General features: G+C 42.9%; 1 protein-coding gene across 18 annotated transcripts in view; it reads right to left on the bottom strand.

Annotated features, from left to right (window-relative positions):
* FAM149A (family with sequence similarity 149 member A) overlaps window positions 1-27,131 on the bottom strand; it is a 70,010-nt gene that overhangs the window by 34,881 nt on the left and 7,998 nt on the right. For 5 of the 18 annotated variants that reach the window (XM_074041017.1, XM_065545778.2, XM_074041015.1 and 2 more), the window contains exon 1: window positions 1,079-1,283. The exons of 9 other annotated variants lie outside the window; for them this stretch is intronic. The gene's annotated coding sequence lies outside the window, so the exon portion shown is untranslated. Of the gene's footprint in view, window positions 1-708; window positions 979-1,078; window positions 1,284-27,131 lie in introns of those variants that run through there. 4 more of the 18 variants (XM_074041018.1, XM_074041016.1, XM_074041013.1 and 1 more) reach the window with 2 other exon arrangements.

Below are 27,131 nucleotides of genomic sequence, written 5' to 3'. Positions count from 1 at the left end.
GTGTTTTAAAACTTGAATGTGGTGGCATGCCTATGAAGCCTCTATACATACACATGCAAGTTCTACACTAGTTCCTGTCCATACTGATTACATAGAGCAAGGCTGATGCTTTGGGGACAGGTCTTCGTAGGGTGGACTGAAGTGCAGTCACTACACTAGATTGTACTCATTCGCTGGTGCACGGAGCTAAGGGTGAGTTCCAATCTCCATGACTCAATTCCAGCTGTCAGGGAAATAACCATCTGGAGTTACTTTTGTAGGTTGCTTCTTGACAGCCCACAAACGTCTGCCACACTGCTTTGCAGAAACTCTAATGTCAGTGACAGCAGCTTTCAAAATTGTCTATTCCTAGTTGACAGGACTGTCTGACATAAGCACTGCACTCTGAACAGGTTAAAATGCAGGCTGGTTGTCAGGACGGGGTGGCACACAGGGGCACTCCAGGGTGGCCATGGGAAGCCGCTGCTCAACATGGAGCACTCACACCGCCCTGACCCAAGACCCGCAAGTCCCAGGAGCGACCGCGGTGACGGAGGAGTCCCTTTGGCTGGGAACACTTCTCCGCGTGAGCCATGCCCGGGGCAGGCCTGACGCTTCCCGAGCGCCGGCAGGGAAGCCCGGGCCAGACGCAGCCCGAGGGCAGAGAACACCGCGCACATCGCCCGCAGAGCGGCCAGAAGGCGAGCCCCGCTGCCGGATGAGACTCACCCGATCACGATCAGCCCCGGGCCTGTGCTCGCAGCCCCCGCGCCGGGCTCCGCGCTAGGCTCGGGCACGGTCAGGCAGAGGCACCGCGCGCGGGCCCCACGCGGACAGCTGGTCCCGCGACCCCGCCACCGCCGCAACCCCGGGGCCGGGGCTCCCCGCTCGCCCAAGCCCGCGCCCGCCGCGCCGCCGGCCCAGCTCAGGCGGCCCGGGCGCGCCCGGGGTCCGCGAGGCTCGCGCGCCCCTTCCCTCTCCAGATCCTCCGCCCAGCCCGCGCTGGCGCCACCTCCCGTCCTCCTCCCAGCGCTGCGCCCTCGCCCGCCCGCTAATCCCGGCCGCGCCTGCCCATCCCGGCTCTCGGCCCCGCGCCGACCTCCAGGAATGCGCGCCTTCCCCGCTCCCTGCCGGGCCGGGTCACCCCTCCGCGCACCGCACGGCCTCCCTACCCCTTCCCGGGTCTCCGGGGCCGGGGGCTGTGCAGACTGGTGCTGGCTGCCCTTCCCTCTTCCGAATCGGATTTTAATTCACCAGAAGAATGCGGAAAACCACTGGCCCATCTCGCCTATCCCCGCCCCATCAAAGGGTGCGGACACTGGGCGGGGGTGGGGAGTGGACAAATGAGGTCTGAAAGCTGAAGCCCCGGATCTAGTCCATGCGAGAACCATTACTCCATCAACAGGAACGCTAGATCTAAGCATGCATAATAAGGCGTGGGCCCTTCCACGTCTGTCCTGCCGGCTCACACAACCCGGTGCATTTCCTGCACACCCAGAGCATGCCTGCCGCTTGCGTTAACATGTGCTCGTTTCAGTGTTGGAAGCCCAGGATTATACCAGGAGCAGAGCAGCTGGATTCTCTCCTGTGAGCTGGTGAAACTGCTAAACCGTCATTTTCATTTGCTAAGGGAAGTAGGGATGAGGACCGCGGAGGTGAACTACATTTTCCAACCTGAGTGTCAGAGGGTGGCCACTGCACGAGGCATGCCTTTCCCACGACAGGGATTTTAGTAATGACAGTTAGTGCACTGGGTGCCGCTGGTACAACACTCATCCTCCTCCTGCCATAGCCAGTCTCTTTTGAGAGCTGAGGCCATCTAAGTTTCAACAGGTACAAACGATTGCTCCTGCCCAGTATCCTGCACTTACAGAGGTAAACCACGTCTTTCTGAGTTTTTAGTAAAAAGCCCAGTTTATTTCTGATGGACCACCCTAGCACGGTGACAAGAAATCACTACCAATAACAAAAACATTAGTCTGGCCAGGGTGGCTCACGCCTGTAATCCCAGCACTTTGGAAGGCTGAGGTGGGTGGATCACTTGAGATCAGGAGTTCAAGACCAGCCTGGCCAACATGGTGAAACCTGTCTCTACCAAAAATACAAAAATTAGCTGGGTGTGGTGGGGCGTGCCTATAGTCCCAGCTACTCAGGAGGCCGAGGCACGAGAATCACTTCAACCTGGGAGGCAGAGATCGCCCCACTGCACTCCAGGCTGGGCGACAGAGGGAGCCTCTGTCTCAAAAAAACAAACAAAAACAAAATAGTAATCCATTGTTGAACTAAGGACACTGGGATCCTCCCCACTTTTGTAAAAGTGGTAAGTGGTTATAAATTATAAAATTAATGACATTTTAAATCCTGATACATGTATATATGTATATATGTGATATGTGCATATGTGTATCCATATCTCAGGAAAACTGACGGTATCTTAAGTCCACACAGACCTGCTGGTGTTATTTATATTGCCAGGGGCGGGAGGATGGACATGCCAAGGAAACAAAAGAAAGGAGCCTGGTGTGATGGCTCCCACCTGTAACCGCAGTGTTTTGAGAGGCCAAGATGGGAGGATCACTAGAGCCCAGGAGTTCAAGACCAGCCTGGGCAAGAGAGCAAGACTGTCTCAAAAAAAAAAAGAAAAAAAGTAAAAATCAAACACAAAGTCATTTAAGATCCAAACATATGCTAACTGCTTTTACTTTTATGTATTTTACATATATTCTTACACATATTATTTTACATGTATTATTTAACACCCATAGTAGGTAGACACTATTATAATTTTGTTGATAAAAATACTGATGACAGAGACCTTAAGTAACATGTTTGAGGTCACACAGCTAGGATGTATGTGAATGTGTCCCAGGTATCTGTCACCCCGTAACAAACTACCCCCAAACGTAGATTAAATCAGCAGTCATGTTATGCTCATAATCCACAGAAGTCAGGAATTCCGGCAGGTTGAGTGTTTCTTCCGCTCCATGTGGGGTCGCTCAGTGGCATACAGGTGGAGGGTGGTCTGGTCTGGAGGCTCTAAGAAGGCTTCACTCACGTGTCTACACCATGCAGTGAGTGGTGGCTGGAAGCCTGGGCTCTGTTGAGCCCTCTCTCATGCAGCCTCAACACTTCTCTGAGTGGTCCCTCCAGTGAGGTCGTCAGAATTTCTACTGGTGGCTTAGGGCTCCAAGAAAGCAAGGCAGAAGCTGTCAGCTCTATTCAAGGCTGCAACTGGCAGTGTCACCTCCACTGTACTCCATAGTCAAAGCAGTCCCAGAATGAAAGAGTTGGAAAATAGACCCCTGCTCTCAATGGGAAGAACCTACAGCCCTCTTTAATCTGCCATAACCCTCCTCTGGCCACAGGCCATTTACACGTGTATGACACACTCAGCTCTTTCAAGATGCTCAGAAGTTTCATCATCTAAAGCATGTCCACGTGCAGATGAGGCTTCTTCTTGGGGTATGTCCCTTACATCTGAAGACCTGCGAACTAAAGAGACAAGGCAGCAGCCTTCTCCACACCCAACCGACAATGGTGAGACAGAGCCAGGACAGCCCCAATGGGCACCTGTCCAACAGGAGAGGTGGCGGAGTCAGGCAACAGCCACTGCGGGTTCCAGCAGGCTCCTGCTGCCTTGCCTTGAGAAGGACTCGCTTCTGCTCCCGACCTTCTCGCCAGCCCTTAGCTCTGTCCTGTGGGCTCTTACTTCTTCCCTCCAAGACTTCCTCAGGGAAAAGAAATGGCCTAGGTTTACAACTGAGTAGCCTCTCAGCCTGCTTTCTTCCAGGGAAGGCTGGGGAAGGGGGTCCAAAAGTCTGCGCCTCTTTTAGTTCAAGCCAGTGGCGCTTCCATCACTCTGCCAATGTGGTTATCTTATGAACCTTGTGGGTTTCTTTGAATTTTATCAGAGTTCACCCCATCCATTAGTCACAAATCACACTGACCTTCCTGAGATGGGCCCTTGATCCACCTCTGAGACTGCCAGGGGACAATTCTCTTTATGATTTTTTAAAGCCCTATTGTTTATCTTGGGGATCTATGAGATACCCCTAAATCTGATGTCTTAATAAGCCAAACCTTTGATTTCACATTTGCCCCTGCCTAGGATTTGATTTTTGCACAAAGGCCATTTTTCAGTTTTGCCCAGAGAGATTGTGATGGTCAAAGTTGCACAAACCCAGCAAGTCTTGACTTATATTTCCTACGACTTCTGTTCAAAACCTAAACAGTTCCTTAATTCATTTGTCTCTTCTCTCAAATTTCAAAACCTAAAGCTAAGTTGCTTAAGATTAAAGTGATAAAATCTTCACGTTGGATTGGTTTAGACCACCACTGTCCAGTAGAAATACAATGTGAATACGTACAATTTTAAATTTTCTAGTATCCACATTTATAAAGTGAAAGAAACAGGTACAATTTTAATGATATATTTTATTTACTCTAATATAAAATATTATCATTTCAACATGTAATCAGTATAAAAATTAGTAATTAGATATTTTTAAATTTTTTGTACTGAGTTTTGAAATCCTGTGTGTAGTTTACACTGATAACATATTTCATGCATCCAACAAGGTCTAATATCCAGTATCTATAAGGAACTTAAAAACATATTTGCAAGAAAAAAACAACCCCATAAACAAGTGGGCAAATGACATAAACAGGCACTTTTCAAAAGAAGACATACATGTGGCCAACAATCATATAAAACAAAGTTCAACATCACTTATCATTAGAGAAACGCAAATCAAAGCCACAATGAGATATCATCTCACATTAGTTAGAATGGCTATTCTTAAAAAGTCAAAAATAACAGATGCTGGCAAGTTGGATCAGAACTACTTCACTGGTTCTCCTGGATCTCCAACTTGGCCATTCACCGTGAAGGCCTTGTGACTTGTCAGCCTCCATAATCAATGAGCTAAGTCCTTGTAATAAATCTCTTTATACAGATATATATAAATATAGATGTAGACATGTATCTCCTATTGCTTCTGTTTCTCTGGAGAACCTAATACAGTGTTACCTGTACTTAGTCCATATGATTTTCCATCTTTCACTGATTACTTGAACCCTAATTGAGAATTGAAAAGTACATAACTATTTCTATCTTATTGTTTAAGTGTTTTACATTTTAATGCCAGGGGCCCTGGGATCAGTAATTATAGTCATTAAATGGGAAAACTCAATTCCTGAAATAATAGGATCTGCCTTAGCCTACTTTGGCAAATTCATTAGGATAAAATAAAATGGTATAGGCCGGGCACAGTGGCTCAGCACTTTGGGACGCCAAAGTGGGAGGATCTCTTGAGCTCAGGAGTTCAAGACAAGCCTGGGCAACATAATGAGACTTTGTTTCTACAAAAAAAATAAAAATAAAAATAAGCTGGGTGTGTTCACACGGATCTGTAGTCCCAGCTACTTGGGAGGCTGAAGTGGGGGGATCACTTAGAGCCCAGGAGATGGAGGCTGCAGTAAGCTGTGATTAAACCACTGTAGTCCAGCCTGGGTGACAAAGCAAGACACTGTCTCAAAAAATAAAAATAAAAAGTGGTGTATGTGATTATGTGATCACCCTCTGAAAATATTTAATTAGTAATATAAGATATAAAATTATTCCAAAAATTATAAGTAACATTTAACTCCTCTAAAAATTGACCTGATTTCACATGCTCGCTCTGTCTTGCCCTAGCCATGCAATGCTGAGCTGATAACTTAATGCTTTGAGCAGAAATTAGCTAAAACAAGGCTAATATTAGTCTTTCTTGTAGAGTTGTGTGAATTAGACACAAATTTTGGAAAGTGCATATAGATACATAATAAATTGTAAATTATTCCATTTTTCAGCATTTAAAGCATTGATTGGAAAGTGCATATAGATACATAACGAATTGTAAATAATTCCTTTTTTCAGCATTTAAAGCATTGAGTTACTTAAAGTAAATTTTTTTTAAGTTAGAGTATGAACCAGTTCATTTTAATATTATGCACTATGACATACAAAAGTTACATATAACCTTTGACATTTATCCAGTACAAGCAGTCCTGGCTTCACATGGGTATCATGTAAACGGAAACTTCTTCATATCAGAACTGTGTCCTTGCTTTGCAAATACATACATGTACAGACAACTATGTCATCTCTCTATACCACAGAGCTGTCTCCAGTAGCAATGAGCATCTCCAGTGCCTAGATCTTAGTCCCTAACACTGTCCTAGTCCATTTGGGCTGCTATCGCAAAATACCATAGACTGGGTGATTTATCAACAATAAAAATGTATTAGGTTGATGCAAAAGTAACTGCGGTTTTTGCCATGACCTGTTTCCCACAGGTCTGAAGGCTGGGAAGTCCCAGCACAAGGTGGCAGCAGAGTCAGTGTCTGGTGCCGGCTCCATGCTTCCTAGATGGTGCCTTCCAGCTGAGTCTTCACATGACCACAAGGGTGAAGAAGCGCCCAGGGCCTCTTTTATAGGGGCACAGATCCCGTTCAGAGGGCTTTGCAATCAGGACCTAATCGCCTCCTAGAGGCCCCACCTTTAGTACCAGTTCATTGGAGATAGGTTTCAACCTAGGAATTTTGGGGGTTACAAACATTCAGACCACAGCAAATACCGTTCCCCAACAGAGGGACCAGGGCTCCTTGGAGAAGTGGCCGATCTGGAGGCTGAGGCAGGGAAATATAAAATGGACCTGGAGCATTTCCTGCCAGACGGTAGGAAAGCACTCAAAAAACAAAAACAAAAACAACGCAAGAATGAGAGCATGTCACAGGAGCCAACCTGAAAGAGCCCCAAATGGCTAAAGCTGGAACGACCTAAGTACCAAATAAATCATGTGCTATCGGATTATAACTAAAGTACAAAATACATTTCCATAAGCCCATATTGATAGAAATAAGCAAATAAATAAATGGGGAGAAGAGGTGAATTTCCCGCAGAAGAACTTTCCCCAGTGGTGTGCGTCTCCCCTTCCAGGAGGCTGGTGTCATACCTTCTCCTCCCAACTGGAGTGGGGCTTGACTCCAAGAGTGCAGTGTGGAAATGGGGGGTGACTTCCCAGGGGAGCAACCTGACAAGCACTCCTGGAGTCAGATGGTCAAGGCTGGCACCACCTGTGATGACACGCGCCCTTGCGTGTTGACACGCGCCCTTGCGATGAGGCGATGAGAACGGCACTTCCCTTATGTGGCCTTCCTCCCCAAACCCATACCCCCAGTCTCACCATGATAAAAACACAAGGCGAACCCCAGTGGAATGGCCTTCTACAAAACACACAACCAGTACTCCCCTAAACTGTCATGGTCATCAAAACAAGAAAGTCTGAGAAACTGTCTCGGACCAGAGGACGCTGAGGAGACGTGACAACTCCGTGTAATGGCAAGTGGACCCTGGAGGAGAGGAACGGCACTGGGGAAAACTGGTGGTGACGGTTAATACTAGTTTAGTGGACTCTGCGTGAAGCAGATGACCCTCCATCACGTGGGTGGACCTCATCCAATCTCTGCAATCCTCTGCTTCACTATCTGCAAATTCACCTCTTTGCTAAAATATAATTGTAACCCCCAAAATAATGTCACCTCTGCAGATTTTGGACTTACCAAGCCTCCACAATCACGTAAGCCAATTTTTAAAAAATCTTTCTCCCTCTTCACACACGCAAACACACACACACACACATACTCATCAACTCATCCTGTCTGATCTGCTTCTCTGAAAAACCCTGACAGTACTCTGGTGAAATGAGAATAAATGTGGAGTTTAGTTAATGGTCACAGATTGATACCGGTTCATCAGTTGTGGCATCTGTACCAGAATAATAGGGATCTGCTTTTCTGTAAATCTAACACGCTCTAAATAAATAATAAAAAGTCTGTTTTAAAAATGCTTGCATTAACCTCCTCTATACATTTAAATATATTTTACAAGTTAATAACTTGCTTCAGAGAAGACTAATAAAACAATAGCATGTTTTATTATTTTAATGGGAAGAGTATAAAAATCTTAGAAAGTGCTAAGTAAACTATGAAGTCCACAGCTTACATAAAATTATAGAAAAATATAGATGATTTAATGTTTAACAATTACCTCAGTGGTGATATTTATAAGTACATTGTTTTAAATGGGTCCAGGAAATTGCAATAAATAAATATGATATTAAATGATAACAGAATTTTTCTTTTATGAGAATGTTCTAGGAATAGCCTATGTAAACCAAGATACAGCTCTAGATGGGGACTGAAAGGCTGCATGCAATATTGAAATGTTGGCATGTAATACTGCCAGAAAGCCACCAGAGGTCAACATTTCCCCGCTTTCATCACTATTATTTAAAAAAAAAAAAAAAAAATCCTTGCCCAGTTTTTAATACTTTATGGGTCTTTTTTTTTTCTCAAGATTTAGGGTTTGCTGAATTTTCATTCCAGAATAAAGGAGGAATCCTGTTTAAATCAGAAGTCGCCATTTCAGTGAACAGGAGCTGGTGCGCGCAGCCAACAGAAAGTGCCATGATATGAAGGAGCATAAGGCATAGGGGATGCTTTTGCTCTGACAAGCACTTAGACCAGAGACCAATGCACCTCACTCGCAAACCTCACAACCACCACATGAACAAAACCTTCAGCCACCTGAAAGGTAGCTACCCTTTTATACAGAAAAAAAAAAAACCAAGAGGGTCAGCAACATACAGTAAACTCCCAAAGGTACATGGCTTTATCCAGATCAGTCCAGTCTGGCTTTAGAAGTTTAGCTTTCAAAGATTCATCTCAAATCCAATTTGCTGATTTCTGTTGAAGTTCCTTTCATTATTGGTCTATTTTAAACCAACAAATACGTTCTACCATAGTATCCACTAACATTTCTTGAATATGTACCACATGCCAGGCCCTGTTTTAAGCACTTGAGAGACAGAGAGAGAAACCGATCAATCAGTGTATTGAGCTTCACAATCATTCTTTGAAGGGGGCACTACTGTTAGTGCCATTCTGCCAGTGAGAAAACTCAGGCACAGAGAAGTGGACGGAAAGGCAGAGCCACCTTCTTAGGCTGTGGGTGGCCTGGTTTGTTGAGCACCCCACCTCCAGCCCTGCAGGGCACACCCACAGCTCTCTACAAATCATACGGAGATGCTAAAGCTCTGATACATGGCAAAGACAATCAGGACTTTTTAAAATTGCTACGAATGTTGTAACTGAAAGAGAAGATGAAAAATACTTAGACTTTTAACATGAAGAGTGTAAAAAGCATAGAAAGTCCTACATAATCAATGAGGTCCACAAGCTTAGAGAAAATTATAGAAGAATATAGAATTAGCACATTATTCAAAATGAAATACCAAAGTTCTGAAACCCAACTTTTTAAAATAAGTGCTAAAAATTTATCACGGAGAGTAATTATTAGGCAGAATCATATGAAATTGTCCATATTGTACTATTTTGAACCAGAGAAACAGAAATTTCATTGTTTCAACCTAATATATTGAACAAATGGGTTCAATGATATTAATATCCAATTTTTTTTCTTACTTTTACACATTTGTTTACTATACTTAGTATAAAGTTTAAAAAGAATCTAAAAACTGTTTTACAAAAATTTTGATAATTAAACAGTCTTTCAAAATAACTATCCAAATACATTCCATGAAGAGTTTGATTGGGCAAACTGCAACACCAATAAGGCCAAATTTTCCTAAAATGTGTTTTTTGATGTTTGATTTATTCTTTTAAATAGCACAGCAGAAAACAAAGACTTCACACAGTAATTGCTAGACCACTATTGTACGTTATATTTTATGTAACTGAAATATTAAGATGCAATTGATCCTTCTTATTCTCTGGTTCACTCTCTGCAAATTCACCTACTTGCTAAAATAGATCTGTAAGCCCCAAATCCACACGCGTGGTGCCTCCGTGCCCCTCTGCACACGTGCAGAAGGAAGACACATCTGAGTGTCTTCAGCTGCGTGCTCCCCACTGCGGTCACACAAGGCAGCCCTGTCTTGTTTCAGCACTCACACTATACACAAGTGTGCACTTTTGTGGGTCTACTCAGTGCTGTCACAGGTTTTCCAAACTGTCGTGCTTTTTGTTGGTGATCTGGCTGTGTAAAGTGGTCCTGTGGAGTGTTGTGCTAAAGCTATCGAGTGTTCCTAAGTGCCAGAAGGCTGTGGTGTGCCTTGGGAAGGAAATATGTACGTTGATCAGCTTTCAGGCACGAGGTATAGACAGTACTGTCGGTGAGTTCAATGTTAGCAAGTCACCACTATATATTAAACCAGGTGTCTTTAAACAGGAACACACATTAGACAAGATCAGGTATTGATCAGCTGACAAAAACGTTGAGACTGGAGACTCACAGGAAGCTAACCCTGTATTTCGTCTACAGCTATGGTTCAGTATTCACTACATCATGGTTTCTGGTGACTTCATAGACCATGACCACCAGGCATAATGAGAACTGATGATTACCTCCACCACCACTCACATTTATATGACATTACGATACAACGTCTTCAGAAATCTATTACTAAATTTCAAGACATACAGACGGAATTTCAGAACATTAGAATTGGGAGATTGCATGGGTTTTATGTTTAATACACAATCTAAAGTAAAAAATGTTGAGTGTAGAGGCAAAGGGGTGGTGCCCGCTGTCTTATGTTTGCACTGCAGTTTGCTTGCCAGATCAGAATCAAATCCAGTGGTTCTCAAATGGTAACATGCAGCAGAATCTCCAGTGCTCGTAAAAACCCAAGTTGCTGGGTCCCACCCCAGTCTCTGGCGCAGCAAGTCTGCAGTGAGAATGTGGATTTCTCAGGATCCCACGTGCTGCTGGTACTGCTGGCCCAGGATGGCACCCTGAGAGCCACCGCCCTGATTCATCCTTTATACATTCTATCCTCCCAACCCATTCCCACCTAAAAAATTGCTTGAGCCCAGGAACTGTGTCATATTGAATTGTGTCACCCCAGCCTCAGCACACCTTTAATTGATGTTTGAAGGAGTAGAGGAACTAATCAAAGCAGCCTTCATGTTCCAGAGAAGAAAATGTGAGGTCTCAGAAGGGCAGGCCTGCTGCTGCTTGGTGAAGACCAGGGACCAGAACCCAGATTCCTGCAAACGTGCAGCACACGAGGTGGCCAGGCTTTCCCTCGACAGCCTTAATTCTAAGTAAATCCTATTCCGTCTTTGGGTGGGAACACCGGCAGAACACCCTTTCTAAATGTAAAACAACACAACGGTCAGATTCTAGGGCAATGCAGGATGCCCAGGGAAAACTGAGGTCTGACTAAAGAAGACACTTGGGAGAGCACAGAGGTTCCTCTTTACTTGGTGCTCCAGGGCTCTCAGCTGACCAAAGCTGAAAGGAGAACTCAGGCTGCCAGACACTCTCAGGATGACTGTGTTCTCGCTGTCTTTCTCATGCACCTAAAAAAGCAAGAGGCTCTTCTTCCTCTCCCTGCTGCAGCGCTTAGTAGAGTCAGGCATGAACAGGCTTCACATGCGGCTTTGTTTCTATCTGAGACCCAGGAAGATACCAGCCTAAAATGTTGCAAAAGAAGAAAATAAAGATCATAATTGCTCAGGTTTAATCTCTGAGGCTGGGATGCGTCTATCTTCAACAGCATCTCACAGTGCTATCTGGAAGCCCTTGCCAAAAAATGTAAAAAGATCAGTCCTCCATTTCAAACTAATTAGAGTGGCTGTTTAAAAAGAAAGAAAGAAAGTAAGTTTTGGTGAAGACGCAGAGAAATGGGAATCCTCGTGAATCACCAGTGGAAACGTAAAACGGTGCAGTTACTAGGAAAAAATCATTTGGTGATTCCTCAGAAAGTGAAATGTAAAATTACCCTACAATCCAGCAGTCCCACTTCTTGGTATATACTGAAAGAATTAAAAGCAGGGACATAGGCCAGGTGCAGTGGCTTATGCCTGTAATCCCAACACTTTGGGAGGCTGAGGCGGGCGGATCACTTGAGCCAGGAGTTCGAGACCACCTTGGGCAATACAGGGAGATCCTGTCTCTACAAAAAATGTAAAAAGTAGCTAGGTGTGCTGACACATGCCTGTACTCCCTGGTACTCTGGGAGGCTGAGGCAGGAGGATCACCTGAGCCCAGGAGGTCAGGGTTGTGGTGAGCTATGATCACGCCACTGTACTCCAGCCTGAGTGACAGAGTAGGAACCCATCTCTTAAAAAACGCTCAGAGCAGCAGCATTGTTCACATAGCTGAAGGGGGAAACAATCCAAATGTCCATCAACAGAAGACTGGATAAACAAAAGGTAGTATATATCAATACATGCGATTAAATACTGTCTTAAAAAGGAGTGAAAATCTGATTCATGCTGTAACATGGATGAACCTTAAAATCCTTAGGCTAAGTGAAATAAGCCAGACACAAAAGCCCAAATATTGTATGATTCCAGTTATACAAGGTCCCTAAAGTAGTCAAATTCATACAGACAGAAAGCAGAACGGTGGTTGCCAGGTGCTGAGGAGAGGAAGGAACAGGGAGTTACTGGTAATGGGTACTGAGTTTGTTTGAGATGATGAAAAACGTCTGGAGATGGATGGTGGTGATGACTGCACAACACTATGAATGTGGTACTTAATGCCACTAAATGGTACACTTAAAATTGTTAAAATGATCAATTCTATATCATGCATATTTATCACAATTTTTAAAAAATCACCTCCCAGCTTGCAGAACGTAGTGTGTAGCCTGGAAAGAAGTCAAGACAATACGTGACTCCTGTGTAACCTTTAGCCACCGGTGAATGCCTAGGGAGGAGGAGGCAGTGTTGAGTCAGAAGCCTTTACTCACACTCCCGAAACAGTGCTGAGTGCAGGCCAGCTCTATAAGCAGCGCTAGTCTAAGAGCCCAGCATCAATGTCTCTTTAAAAAATCCATCTCCAAACACCATCACACTGGGGGTTCAGGGCTTAACGTATGAATTTAGGGAAAGACTGTGAAAGGAAAACAGAAACTTGGGACCCCAGTTCATGATGCCAAAAGGAAAAACTTAAGCTGAAAGTTGAGTCATGCAAGAAACTATCTTTCCTTTTGTTGACAGGCAGAGAGCTACAGATAAAAGGTTAAATATCTTCACACTCCATGTTCACCTTATCTTGCGTAAAGAGCCTAGACGAGTACCTAACTGTCCATTCCCCTCCCTGCTCCTTTTGTCTTGGAACCAGTGGATTCAGTAGTGAGACCATACCCTCCCTCTATCGCATCCAGCCTGCTTTTCCTCTTTCAATACCTAAGCCCTCAAAATCATCTTTGGAAAAAGGCACAGACCTGTCTCCCTGGCATGTTCTTAACCTTGGCAAAATTTCTAAATTGATTGAGACCTGTCTTAGGTACTTTTTGGTTTAGAAGACACAGACACTCAGCCCATAACAATCATCTTCTCACCAATGTCTGCAACACCAACTTTGCAACAATCCCATAGACAAATAGGTCTGTTTCTGGCTTTTCTACTGGGCTCCCAGGGCCCATCTGTTTATCTTTGCATCAATAACACGCTGTCTTATTTACTGTGGCTGTTAAATCAATTTCATATCTAAGAGAGTGATTACTGCGTTGTGTGCCTCACCAGTGCTTTAAGGGCACAAAAAATACCAGTGGAAAAGCAAAGACCTGAAAAAATTCTCAATAGTTGGTCTCTGGTAACAACTTTTAGGAATTTTTTGAGCCTATATTTTCCTTTTTATATCAGCACAAGAGTGACTTATGATTTTTAAAACTCCAATTAAATTTAAACCTATTACAATAAGAATTAAAATTCTCAATGAGAAAGTATTGTAACATTTTTCTTTGTAGTAGAATGTAAAATGGCAGTATGCCTTATAATCTATCTTATTTCAAATTCAGTAAAATTCAGTAATTCCCGACTTGGAAAAAGGTTTTTTTCAATACTGTTAGATAGACATTCTAGGAGGCCACTGTTTTGTTTTAAGCTCCTGGACTAGGTCTCAAAAGACAAGACTAAAAACCAAAATGTAGTTACGTGCTCAAGTTCCACTTCACCAAACCCAAACTGAGTTGGGTTTTTTGTTTTTTTTGTTTGTTTTTTTTGAGACGAAGTCTTGCTCTGTCACCCAGGCTGGAGTGCAGTGGCAAGATCTCTGCTCACTGCAACCTCCGCCTCCTGGGTTCAAGCGATTCTCCTGCCTCAGTCTCCTGAGTAGCTGGGACTAAAGGCATGTACCACCATGCCCGGCTAATTTTTGTAATTTTAGTAGAGATGGGGTTTCACCATGTTGGTCAGGCTGGTTTCGAACTCCTGACATCAGGTGACCTGCCCACTTCGGCCTCCCAAAGTGCTGGGATTATAGGCGTGAGCCACCAAGTCAGTCCCCAAACTGAGCGATTATCCAGCCTTTCCAGAAATCAGGAGAGAAAGACATCCTGATTCCCAAACAGACCAGTTTCAATCAGCGTCATAACACTGAAGTCCTCTGTTTTCATCTCTAACCTGGAGTAACCCAATGTTAGCCCATCAGTAAGTTTTCTTTCTTTCTTCCTATTTATTATTATTATTGTTATTGTTATACTTTAAGTTCTAGGGTACATGTTTCGTCTCCCTATTCCTGCCTTACAAGGAAAAAAAAAAACATTGAAATGACCAACTCGCTCTTTGTTCCTTGTTTCTGCTTTCTCCACCGTTTCCTGTCTATAAAGCTCACCTCCTCTGCTTTGCCCCTTGGCACATTTATTCTATTTTCTGGAAGCGTTGCCCAATTCCAGAATCACAAATAAAACCAACTGAGATTTCTGAACTCAATTTGTTGTAATTTTGTCTCCTGATAATACTGATGGCTTCATTTTCAGAAATAGGTAACAGGTCTTTAAAAATTTGCCCTTCTTTAAAACTGACATAAACCGGAAAATATTGTACCAAGGTAATTTGCCAAATGATTAACATCACCAAGTCTCTGTTGTGGAAATGACATGTTATCTGTGTTGCTTTTATGAAGATAATAAAGAAAGCTAGAATAGAAGCTAAACCCATTCAAAAGCAAATTCAAAATAACTTTTTTCCCAACAATCGATTACAGTTAAAGGGCGAGCTGGCCCTCCAAAGCTTGTTTGGGGTCATTTAAAACCTTCCAGTAAATGGTCTGTTTTGATTAACAGAAGGTCTTAATTTTAATATAGTGTAACTTTTACTTTTTGGTTAGCAATTATTTTGTCTGTTAGCAAAGAGATCCTGGCCTATCCTCAAGGATAAGATGCATGAAAATCGGCATCTATGTCCTCTCCTAGAAGTCTCATTGTTTTACCTTCATATTCAGATCTACAGTCCGCATGAAATTGTTTGTATGTGTAGTGTGACTTCAGGTATCAGGTGTCTTTCACTTCTGTAAGGATATACAATTGGTTCTGCACTATTATTGAAAAGACCACTGCCTCCGTCAGCTCAGGCTACTGCGGTAAGACACCACAGCCTGGGCAGCTTAATCAACAGACACTGACTTCTCACAGTTACGGAGCCTGGAAGTCCAAGATCAAGGTGCCGGCTGGTCTGGTTCTTGTGAGGGCATCGTCCTGGCTTGCCAAAGGCTGCCAACTCCCTGTGTGCTCAAATGCCCTCTTCTTTGTGTGCACATGGAGAGTGGGAGAGTAGGAGGCTCTCTGTCTTTTTTTTTTTTTTTTTTTTTGAGTTGGAGTCTTGCTGTCACCCAGGCTGGAGTGCAATGGCGTGATCTCAGTGCACTGCAACCTCCGCCTCATGGGTTCAAGCGATTCACCTGCCTCAGCCTCCCGAGTAGATGGGATTACAGGCATTTGCCACCACACCTGGCTAATTTTTGTATTTTTAGTAGAGATGGGGTTTTACCATGTCAGTCAGTCTGGTCTCGAACTCTTGACCTCAAGTGATCCACCCACCTCAGCCTCCCAAAGTGCTGGGATTACAGGCGTGAGCCACTGCGCCAGCCCTTCTTCTTCTTCTTATGAGGGCACTAACCCTGTCACAAGGGGCCTTTCCTCAAGACCTAATCTAAACCTAGTTACTCCCCAAATACCAACACACTAGGAGTTAGGGGCTTAACACACGAATTTGGGGAAAGACACAGACATTCAGTTCATAGCAACCATCTTTTCACCAATATCTGCAGCACCAACTTTGCAGCACCCAAACGTCCATGTACAAATAGGTGCGTCTGGCTTGTCTACTGTACTCTCCTGGCCTATTTGTCTACCTTTGGATCAGTAACATACTGTCTTATTACTGTAGTATGTATCAGTAACATACTGTATTATTTATGTATTCCTCTCATATATATGAGAGGAATTACTGTGTTAGAATCTAAGGTAAATTGGTGGTATTTTTTCTGAAACAAATTGACTCTAAAAAATTATACATAATTGGCCAGGCACGGTGGCTCATGCCTGTAGTCCCAGCACTTTGGGAACTCGAGGTGGGTGAATCGCTTGAGTCCAGGAGTTTGAGACCAGCCTGGGCAGCATGGCAAAACCCTGTATCTACAGAAATACAAAAAAATTGCCAGGCATGGTGGCTACTGGGGAGGCTGAAGTGGGAGGATCACCTGACTCCGAGCAGGTAGAGGCTGCAGTGAGCTGAGATCACGCCCCTGCACTCCAGTCTGGATGAGAGAGTGAGACCCTGTCTCAAACAAACAATTATACACAATTACTGTTAAAATCTTCCACTATAATTTTGGATTTATTTCTCCTTTTAGTTCTGTCAATATATATATAGAGATATAAATACAATAGATAGATAGATACATAGATAGATAGATAGATAGATAGATAGATAGATAGATAGATAGATAGATAGATAGATGGATAGATTGATTTCATAAAGTCAAATTTTAGATTCCTTTTTTGGAGTAAAACAAGTTTTGCACTGTTTACAAGTTTATGTCTGGGTTGTAGCAGTTACCTGTATTTCCTATACTCTTCCATTCAATCTTGGCTGCCACAGGCTGATGGATAGGAATGGCAAAAAACACTTTTTCTTGCATCTGGAGCGGAAGCCTTGGCAGCAGACATCAGCTGCTGCAAGTCAGTCAAATGGGTGCATCTTTATGTACTTTTTGAAACGATGTTATTGGTGCCTATAAATTAAGAATTCTTATATCTTCTCATAGAGTGGCCCTTTAAACTTTATGAAATGGCCCTTGTTACTTCCACCAATGCTTCCTATTTACTTGGAAGTCTACTTGGTCTGATATAATACAAGATACACCAGCTTCCTTTTATTGGGATCATCTGCAAATTCAAACACTTGATGTGTACATCTATTTTTAACATTTCTTTCTTCTTCTATTTAACTGGTATCTGGTAAACACTATAGAGTTGTTGCTTGCAGCTTAAGTTCAAAGAGGATTGTATTTGCTTCTTACAGCAGACTGTGCTGGGGGCTCTCGCAGTCCCAGGTCACCTTAATCCACTCCGGAACTGAGAAGATCTAAAACTGGGTTTCAGTCCCTGGCGCTGCTCTATTTGTAGGTCACCCTAACTCCTTTGAGGTCTTTAACTTGGTGTTCAGCTTCTCTAGTTGCTTTCAGCTGGTAGCTGGTCTGAAACAATCCAGTCCACCCTTGCTGGAAGCGGAATTAAGAGAACTTTTGAAGTGAGATATTGTATGGTGTGTGATATGAATCACATTCATCTTTCAAGGGGATCTTTAGTGAAATACACAGTTTCTCCTCGTGATTTAATGCAATTACAGTTCATGAATTCCCTATGGGGAAAGGGGAGTAGCATCCTTCCTTCAGGGTCAGTGTGGGGCAAAAACAGAGGCTTCCTAACAGGGACAGGAAGGTACACATTAGAAGTGTATTCGGAGCACACATACATAGACACACACACACACACTCTCATACACACAGAGACACACACACACATGCACACATACATACTCATACACAGACACACAGAGGCACACACATGCACACTCATACACAGACAGACACACACACACACTCATACACAGACACACAGAGACACACACCCATACAGACACATACATGGACACAAAGTGACAGATACATACACAGATACAGGCTCATACATGGACACACACCAACACAGACACATATACACAGACACTCACACAGAGATGCACACACACACTCACATGCAGAAACACATACACACACGCCCCTATACAGACACATACACCATACACACATGCACATATGCAGAGACATCCGTCCATCCACACATACATATATGTACACACACAGACACACAATGCTAAACTCAAAGCGTGAATATTAACCAAACCAACAACTGAAGTACATTAAATAATAAAGGTGAACATTCTAATTCTAAATTAACAGAATTTCATATGGACCTTGAATTTCAAAAAACCATGAGCTCTGGAATATACCAGATATATTTCCATTAAGCAGAGCTCAGCCCTTCCCCACAATAAACAAAAATACATACAATACATGTCCTTATAAGGGGGAAAGAAAGCATCATGAGCTAAAGCATTCCAGGCACGGTTCCACTGTTCTTTTTGTTTGGTTTTTATAATATTTAGCTGAGTGGCTCCCGAAGACAGACAATTGCAACGAGGCCCCTGCAGAGCACAATTTCCTTTCAGCCTTGTATCATCTAAACTCATGGTCCTTACCCTCACTGTCAGTCGTAAGCTGTGACCACAAAAATGTAGGACTAATTTTATCAATGATTTGCATTAAAAAACAGAATATTGGCCAGGCACAGTGACTCACGCCTGTCATCTCAGAATTTTGGGAGGCAGAGGTGGCTGGATCACCTGAGGCAGGGATTTCAAGACTAGCCTGGTCAACATGGTGAAGCCCTATCTCTACTAAAATACAAAAATTAGTGGGGCATGGTGGCGTGTGCCTGTTGTCACAACTACTCGGGAGGCTGAGGCAGGAGAATCACTTGAACCTGGGAGGTGGAGGTTGCAGTGAGCCGAGATTGCACCATTGCACTCCAGCCTGGGCAACAAAAGAGAAACTCCATCTCAAAAAAAAAAGAAAGAAAGAAAGAAAAAGGCCGGGCATGGTGGCTCATGCCTGTAATTCCAGCACTTTGGGAAGCTGAGGCGGGAGGATCAACTGAAGTCAGGAGTTTGAGACCAGCCTGGCCAACATGGTGAAACCCTGTCTCTACTACTGGGCGTGGTATCTCATGCCTGTAATTCCAGCTACTTGAGAGGCTGAGGCAGGAGAATTGCTTGAACTTGGGAGGCAGAGATTACAGGGAGCAGAGATCGTGCCATTGCACTCCAGCCTAGGCGACAAAAGCGTAATTCCATCTCAAAAAAAAAAAAAAAAAAAAAACACCCAGAATATTTCAGACTACCCCTTTCACGTACATTCCCTTATTCTTGCTTGTCTGAAGAGTAAGGGATATAATTGCAGTGATTATGTTAACAAATGCTCATGAAACTGTTTCTTGCAGGTACATGTCATCCTCTGATGGATGTTGTAAGACAGAAAACAAATGTTGAAAGCCACTAGACAGAACCTGGTACCCACACTTCCACTGTGTGACTTTGGAGAGGCCAGCCTCTTGACATCTCTTCTGAGTGTTCTTATGACAGAAACAGTAATCTCAAAGCCTTTTGTCAAAAGCATCCCCTTGTTTCAATCTACCTGTGGAATCGGGTAGATTGAAAGGTGTTTACTGTGAAGTAAACATACATCTTACACTACTTAGCAGCAGTGTGCTGGTAGACTAACTCTCCGGAAGAAACCGAAGCTCTGAGTGGAGGTTCTGTGGGCATGCAGGGTCAAAAGAGTTCCTCCTTGGCTGATTTCAAACACCCATTGTGAGGCCTCTCAGGGTGGAGTTGGCGAGAGGTGTACGGTTGCTCCTGTCGGCCCGTGCCGTCAGCTCCAGCACCTTCTGCCTGGCGGGAAGGCACGGCTTCTCAGAGAATCACACAGACACACTTCTGCCTGTGAAATAACTGTCCTCCCGCAACACTTGTAATTGGCACGCGCGACAGCTCTACCGTTACAAAATGCCGTTCCATTCTTCGAGAAGCCTCTTCAGTGGTTCCAAAGCAGAAAATTAGCTCAAAATCCCCACAGAATTGTGACATACTGCCCGTTTGTAAAGAGCAAGCGTCTCTTCCTTCCCCGGTATTGGGGTTCTCCAGAGAAACAGAACCAATAAGATAGAGATATATACCCGGAGATATATTAGGGAAACAGGCTCACGCAATCACGGAGGCTGAGAAGTCGCATCATCTGCCACCTGCGAGCTGAAGAACCAGGAAAGCCGGTGGTGTGATCCAGCCCGAGTGTGAAGACCTGAGAACCAGGGGGGTCGATGGGGTGACGATGGCGTGACTCCCCCCAGTCCAAAGTCAAAGACCTGAGAATTCGAGGGTGGAGTCCTGGAGTCTAAAGACCCAAGCACCAGGCCCTTCGATATTGGTCTGAAGGCAGGAGAGTTGGATGTCTGAGATCATGAAGAAGAGAATTCGCCCTTCCTCTGCCTTTTTGTTCTATTTGGACCCTTAAGGGATTAGATGAGGGTAGATCTACTCTCATTGGTGAGGGTAGATTCCGATGCGTCTACTGATGAAAATGCTAATCTCTTCCGGAAATACCCCCACAGACACATCCAAAAATAACGTTTTATCAGCTATCCGGGTGTCTCTCAGCTCAGTCAAGTTGGCACATAAAATTGACCATCACACTATCCTACGGTAGAAAAGCTGAGTGAATAAATTCTATCCAGCCAGCAAGAAAGGGGGACCTCAGGAAGACGTGAGTTGGGAAGGGCAAGTCCATCAATGTATCCTTTTTGGTAACAAGGTGCGAGGCTTACTCGAGGTACTCCTAGTAATGAGTAGTATGGACTGGGCAAGTGATATGATACCAATGAAAGGAATTCATTTTGTGGAAATTATTTACAAATATTGGAAACAAGCGTCCAGATCCCACAGGAGTCTGGGAAATGCCACCCCAACAGGAATATAAGGGAGGAAGGAGATGGCAGGCTTTAGGGGTTAGAATCTGGGGACTGTGAAGGCCATCCGCCTCCGGGCAGCCAGAGAACAGGCTGTTACCTCGCGCTCTTGGCAGTGCAAGTCTGTAGCACACAGAGAGGGTGCCGTGCTCGTTCATGTGATTCCACTTCCTACGTTGCTTCTTCAACATCTCACCTCTACCCCGTATTTCTTTCTAGCCTCCCTTTCGAACTGTTGGGTATTCATGGCCCCAGCCTGCCTATGGCCTCTCTGTTCTTTGCCTTCTCTCAGAGTACCCTTCAGCTTCAACTGTTCACAATAGTAGTGTTAATTATCCAACAGTTATTAAGCCCCATATTTCAGCCAAGTGCTCTGCTAAGTGCCTTATGGGAAAGATCTCACTTAAACCTGACAACAAGGCTGTGTTGCTGACTCTCCCTCTACCTTGTGTGCAAATTCTCGTGAGAAACCCATTTCACCACATTGACATCCCTGCTTGGATAGAGCCACTCCTGGGAGCATGTCACTGATTGCTGGCTGGCTGATGGATGGAGTCTTCCTCAGGCTTCCCAGTGTGCTCTGATCAGCTCGGGAGGGGCAGCGTCATTACTGTGTGTGTGGAGTTTCCTAGGGCTGCTTCCCTCGGCAGTGACTATGGTCAAGAGACCTCCACAGGGGATGTGGGTGTAGCAGGCATCCTAGCTCTGTGCTCATCCAGTGAGAGAGATGGTTCGAGAAGCAGGTGGCTGGCACATACCACAAAACAACAAGCTGAGGGCCTGAACTGCATCATTACTTAGAGAAAAAGTACTGAGAGAAAGGAAAAGGTTTGTGAGATGCCACCAGCAAGAATTTCCAACAGTCCAGTCATTGGCCTGTATGGCTGTGGACACATCACCATGCTGTGTTCTATAAAAATGGCAAGAAACTGGAAGCCAACCCACCCTCTGCCTCCACCCTGGAGGAAAATAGTGCCTTTGAATTTCCTCCTCACAGAATCATTCTGTAGATGTATCTTGGGATCTTATCCTAAGTCCATCCTTTTCTGACCAAGGATACACCTCCCTGGGGCGTGGATGACCTGGAAACGAAGTGGTCACCCACTACCAAGTTGCTCATTGTCTGCGTGAGTGTGTAGCCCCTTCTCTTACACGTTAGAAAATTTTACCTATCTAGTTAAGATGGCAAATTTTTAGAATGGAATTTCGTTTCGCAATTTCAGCTACTGTCACTGCTTTGCACAAAAAGTGTGTGTGTGCTTTAAGAAAGTGATTGTCACGCAAATATTTGCTGCTTAACTATTCTGTGCTGGCTGTCAAGGACTGTGAAGGGTCTGGGATTTCATTTTACTCAGCTAAGAAGCTAACACATTAGTTTGTCACAATTTGGTGGATGCTTAGAGGAAACATGAGAATCCTAAATTGCAGATGAAAGACCTTCTTACTTGCTGCAAAAGCAGTTGCCACAGTATCAGAATTCACGTCTGTTCCTTGCACCCCACTTCCCACAGGGCAAGCGTTTGGTCCTAGATCCTGCAGTGGGTCGCGTCACAAGAAACACTGAGCTTGCAAACCCCCTGGTCCACAGTGGCCGGTGGCTCATATGCTCTTTCTCCCTCATCTCTTCAGGCTGCTCACTGCAAATGCAATCCTGGAAAATGGCCCTAATAAAGAGCCACGAAGGGCCTTGCATTTCTGCATATCCAGCAAGAACGTACAGAAACAAAAGGCCCACGGAGAACTGTCTCCCAACATCAGCACATGTCCGTGAGAGGAAAATTCACCCGTCTCATAATGGTACAGACAGGAAAACTTGCAATGACAAGAGAAATCTTTTAACTATACAAACTACATCAACTAACAACCATACTTTGCCAAAAATAAACTATACAAACAGCCATGTTTTGCAAAAATAAGATTTGGACATCCTTTGAAAACTCAGTAATAGTGACATTTCCTTTTCAAGCTGTCCTGGTTCCTTGTATTAACACTGGACTGTATATCAGAATGACCAGAGTTTGAACCCAGAGGCATGGCCTATGAATAGAAGTATCTCCTCCATCTTCTCTTCCCCACTATTTCTTATTACCTTGTAACAAAATTAAACATACTCATTTCTTTCCCTCTAGGCTCTATCATAATTTCCATTTTTCCTTCTTCAGAACTTTAGATTCTTCTCTGAAGACTTGAAATTTTATAAAAGAAAGTCACCATTACCACATGCTTTCAAGAAAGGTGGAAATACGAAATTTGGAACACTAGAGTTCACAAATGTTAAGAAACCACCTAGTCTCCAAAACAAAGGCAAGAATTTACTTATCTTTTGTTTCATCATTTAGATTTTCATCCTCTAAATATGTACATTATTTATGAACAATTCCCATGAAAAGTCAATATTTAACATTTCTGTTGAGGTCAGAATAATAATGATTCTTATATAAAATAGTTTTTCCAACTTACTATAACGTATTTTTAAAAATACAGAAGAGTTGAAAGATTTATACCAAAAAAAAAAAAAAAAAACCTATCACCTGGATTCAACCATGGTTAATATTTTACCATATTGTTTTAAATCCAGAAACGTATTTTATTCTGGATTATTTGAAAGGAAGTTGCAAATATCGTGACACTCTACTGATCCCTACCTTACCATACATTTCCTAAAAGGATGTTCTCCTACATAATCCCCATACTGTTATCATATCTAAGAAAATCAATGACAGTTTCCTGAAACTAGTACTCACTCTAATATTCTCTTTAATATTCAAATCTAATTTTCCCAAGTATCTTCTATAGCTATATTTTTAAACTAGCAGCCAATCAAATTCCATATTTTAAATTGTTCTTACCTCTCTTTAGTCTATTTTCAAGTAGAAAGAAAATTATTCTTCCACCTTTCCCCAGACCTCACCGACACTGACAGTTTTAAAGACAGCAGGCCAGTTATCTTTTAGAACAGCCCAGCGTCTACATTCATCTTATGCTTCCTTTACCAACAGTTTTAGACTTCTTCATAACATCTTTATATTTGGTCAGCAATTTTCTCACTTAATACAAAGACATAATTGAGATGAGTGAGAAACTAATGAAAGGAAAACAGGTATTGACTATTCTCATCTCCCGGACAGGCCTAGGATGGCGCCAGCCAGGAAGTCACTGTCTTGGTAAGTTTTGGGGCTGGATCTGGGTTGGCTGACATGGTTAACAGAGAATTCAGGAAGATAAATCACAGGCGCGCTTGAGTCAGATTCTCAGGAGCTGTGAGGATTATATCAAGAGCCAAAGGTATTCATCAAGTCCGAGGTTAAACTTCACCACGAAAGCAAGACAAAGACAAAAGAACCAGAAGCAGAACTTCAACAGTCAGACTCGAGAACAAAGACAGACAGCCGCTGGGTGTAGGATGGCACCGCCACGCCCAGTTTTTAGTCCCACGCTAGGTGGGGTAAACGTGCGCAGCGCCTGTCAGGGCAGTCATAATACGTTTACGTGCATCAGAATATCAATTGCCATCAATGTCTCCTTACATCTTCCATAGGGTCCCATCATTTTCTCAATGTAATTTTGACATGCTCTACTAAAGAAATGTCACCGTAAAGAAACGAAGTTAATGACTAAGTTTTAAATGGTCACTTTAATAAATCTTTAAAAATACATTTTTAGAATATATTTTAACTATATTTTATAGAACCTCAAAATTATATCATTTATGTTAGAAATCAACAGTCAAAAAAGATCCAAAATGTTAAACGTCATATGAAACAAATATGCTCACTAGATAAACATGAACATCAGGGCTGGCAAGGATTACAGTTGTCAATATTTAATTATAAGGCTTCTTCCAAACCCTTAAGTGAAACATCTAATTAAGAAAATGCTGACGTGCAGGAACAGCCTTTCCCTGGCAATGCCATCTCTAGTTGCTTCTCCATTTTTTCTAGTAAGACAATGCTTGCTCATTACTGCCTTTCTAGTATGAATAAAATATATTTGGTATCACCACACAAAATAGTTTACAAGAAACATAATTATAAAAATAATCTGGAAGAGAGTTGACAAAATGAATGCTTTAAGAAGTCATGTCTTTATTACAAAATGCATTTATCTGTACTTTGAAATGGACTATTATGGTCTCTTTATCAGTACTAATAGGAATATTATTTTGAGATACTTTTAGATTACTAACGTGAGGTTTTTTGTTGTTGTTTTTTTTGTTTTTTTTGTTTTTGTTTTTTTTTTTTTTTTTTGAGATGGAGTCTTGCTGTGTCACCCAGGCTGGAGTGCAGTGGCGATCTCGGCTCACTGCAATGTCTGCCTCCCAGGTTCCAGCGATTCTCCTGCCTCAGCCTCCTGAGTAGCTGGGACTACAGGTGCGTAACACAATGCCCAGCTAATTTTTGTGTTTTATTAGTAGAGATGAGGTTTCACCATATTGGTTAGGCTGGTCTCGAACTCCTGACCTCGTGATCCGCCCGCCTTGGCCTCCCAAAGTGCTGGGATTACAGGCATAAGCCACCACGCCCGGCCTTACTAACATGATTTTTAAATTTTTATTGGAAAGAGTATAATTCTTTGGAGTCATTTTGTTCTAGTGGAAATTCCACGAATTACTTTGGAAGTAGATTTTAATCCTCATTACTATCTTAATTCATTAAAAGTACCTGGTTATACCTGTGTGGAAGATATAGATTGATTTCCACAAATTCAATCTTATACTTTCCACATAGCAGCTAGGTGGAATTAGACAATTTCTTATTCTGAGTCTCAATTTCTTCATCTGTAAAATGAAAATAAAATTCCTGCCTTGTAGGTACATTTTGGGGATTTGTGATAATGTCCATAAGACATGCATGCTATATTTGGTGCCTCGTAGACCCTGAAATACCAGCTGTTACTTCAAATGCTAAGAACCCTGGCTTTATGGAATAGTAAGTAGTTGACCAATGATCACATCAATCTGTGAAACATGCTTATAAAAATGTTAAAACCAGTAAGTAAAACAGAGGTCTGAGGCAGACCTTTCCTTGGGAATGTATCACCTGCTTCTTTAAAGTGCACTTCATATATTGAAACTGTAGTTCCCTAGGATTCAATTATTTGCATTAATTTAGCAACAAAACTTCTATTTGAGGGGAGGGGTTCATTTTATTTGATGGAGACTCAGGTCAACTGGATTATGAAGAGTCCTGCATGTACAGGGATGGTTTCCAAGTCTTCACACTGATATTAGGGAATTGAATTAAATGTTGCAATTTACAATACATCCCCACTTTGCCTTTCTATACAACTAGTGACATTCTCTGAAATAGAATTATTAACACTAAAAGCCTGATACGAACAGGAGCTTCCAAGGTGAGTTGTGTCCTCATCCTCATGACTGACATTATATAGAAGTTCCACAATATTTAAAAATAATTTCAAGTTATGGTTATAAAGAAAGCAATGATTCTAAGAAGATTATATAGGTATACATGCATTTGAGAAGAACATTTAGTTCAACTTTGCCTTAATAACCTCTTTATTAAACAAGTGAAGCGGAAGTCTTAGCGTGGCTGTTTTTCTAGTCACTGCCAAAGACCACCAGCTTCTAAATGATATGTAATCATTGCAAAGTTCCATAATGGTGAATCATGACAAAGCGTTTATTTGATTTCTGTGCTTTACAAGAGACGGCATCTTCATTATTTCTACCTCTCAAAAAGGGGCAACTTTTTTCCCAATACATAATGAATAGTATTTATTCATTTGCTTGATGAGTACTACGTAGTACATGCTGTCTAGTAAATCATGTCCTGCTAAATACGTGTCTGAGTAACACTACTCGTGAGACCATTAAATGTGAAGGTAATTTTTGAAATTTTTGCCTATGAATTGTAAAATTCTGCATATCCAAAAAGGTAGGTGGTTTGACTGTGTAAAATGAAACACATATCCGCACTGCACCCATGAGGGAAGAGGTCCTCTGTAAGTGCAGGATATGTGGCTGGTATTTGTAAATGTTAACTGGTATTTTTTTTCCCTAGCATTTTCACTTTCCTTTGTCCCTCCTCACAGTGAATGATCCAAAGGTTTATTTTGAGGGAAAGCAATAGACTCTACTCCCCATGGTTTTTATGTTAAAAAAACAAAACAAAACAAAAACTGACAAGCTAGGATTAAAGCAAGAATAAGAATGGGAAACTCCCTCCTCCCAGACAGTGGGTGCTTGGC

The sequence above is a fragment of the Macaca fascicularis genome, chromosome 5 (genome assembly GCF_037993035.2).
Source record: "Macaca fascicularis isolate 582-1 chromosome 5, T2T-MFA8v1.1".
Lineage (NCBI taxonomy): Eukaryota > Metazoa > Chordata > Mammalia > Primates > Cercopithecidae > Macaca > Macaca fascicularis.
This window is presented reverse-complemented; position numbering and strand designations above follow the sequence as displayed.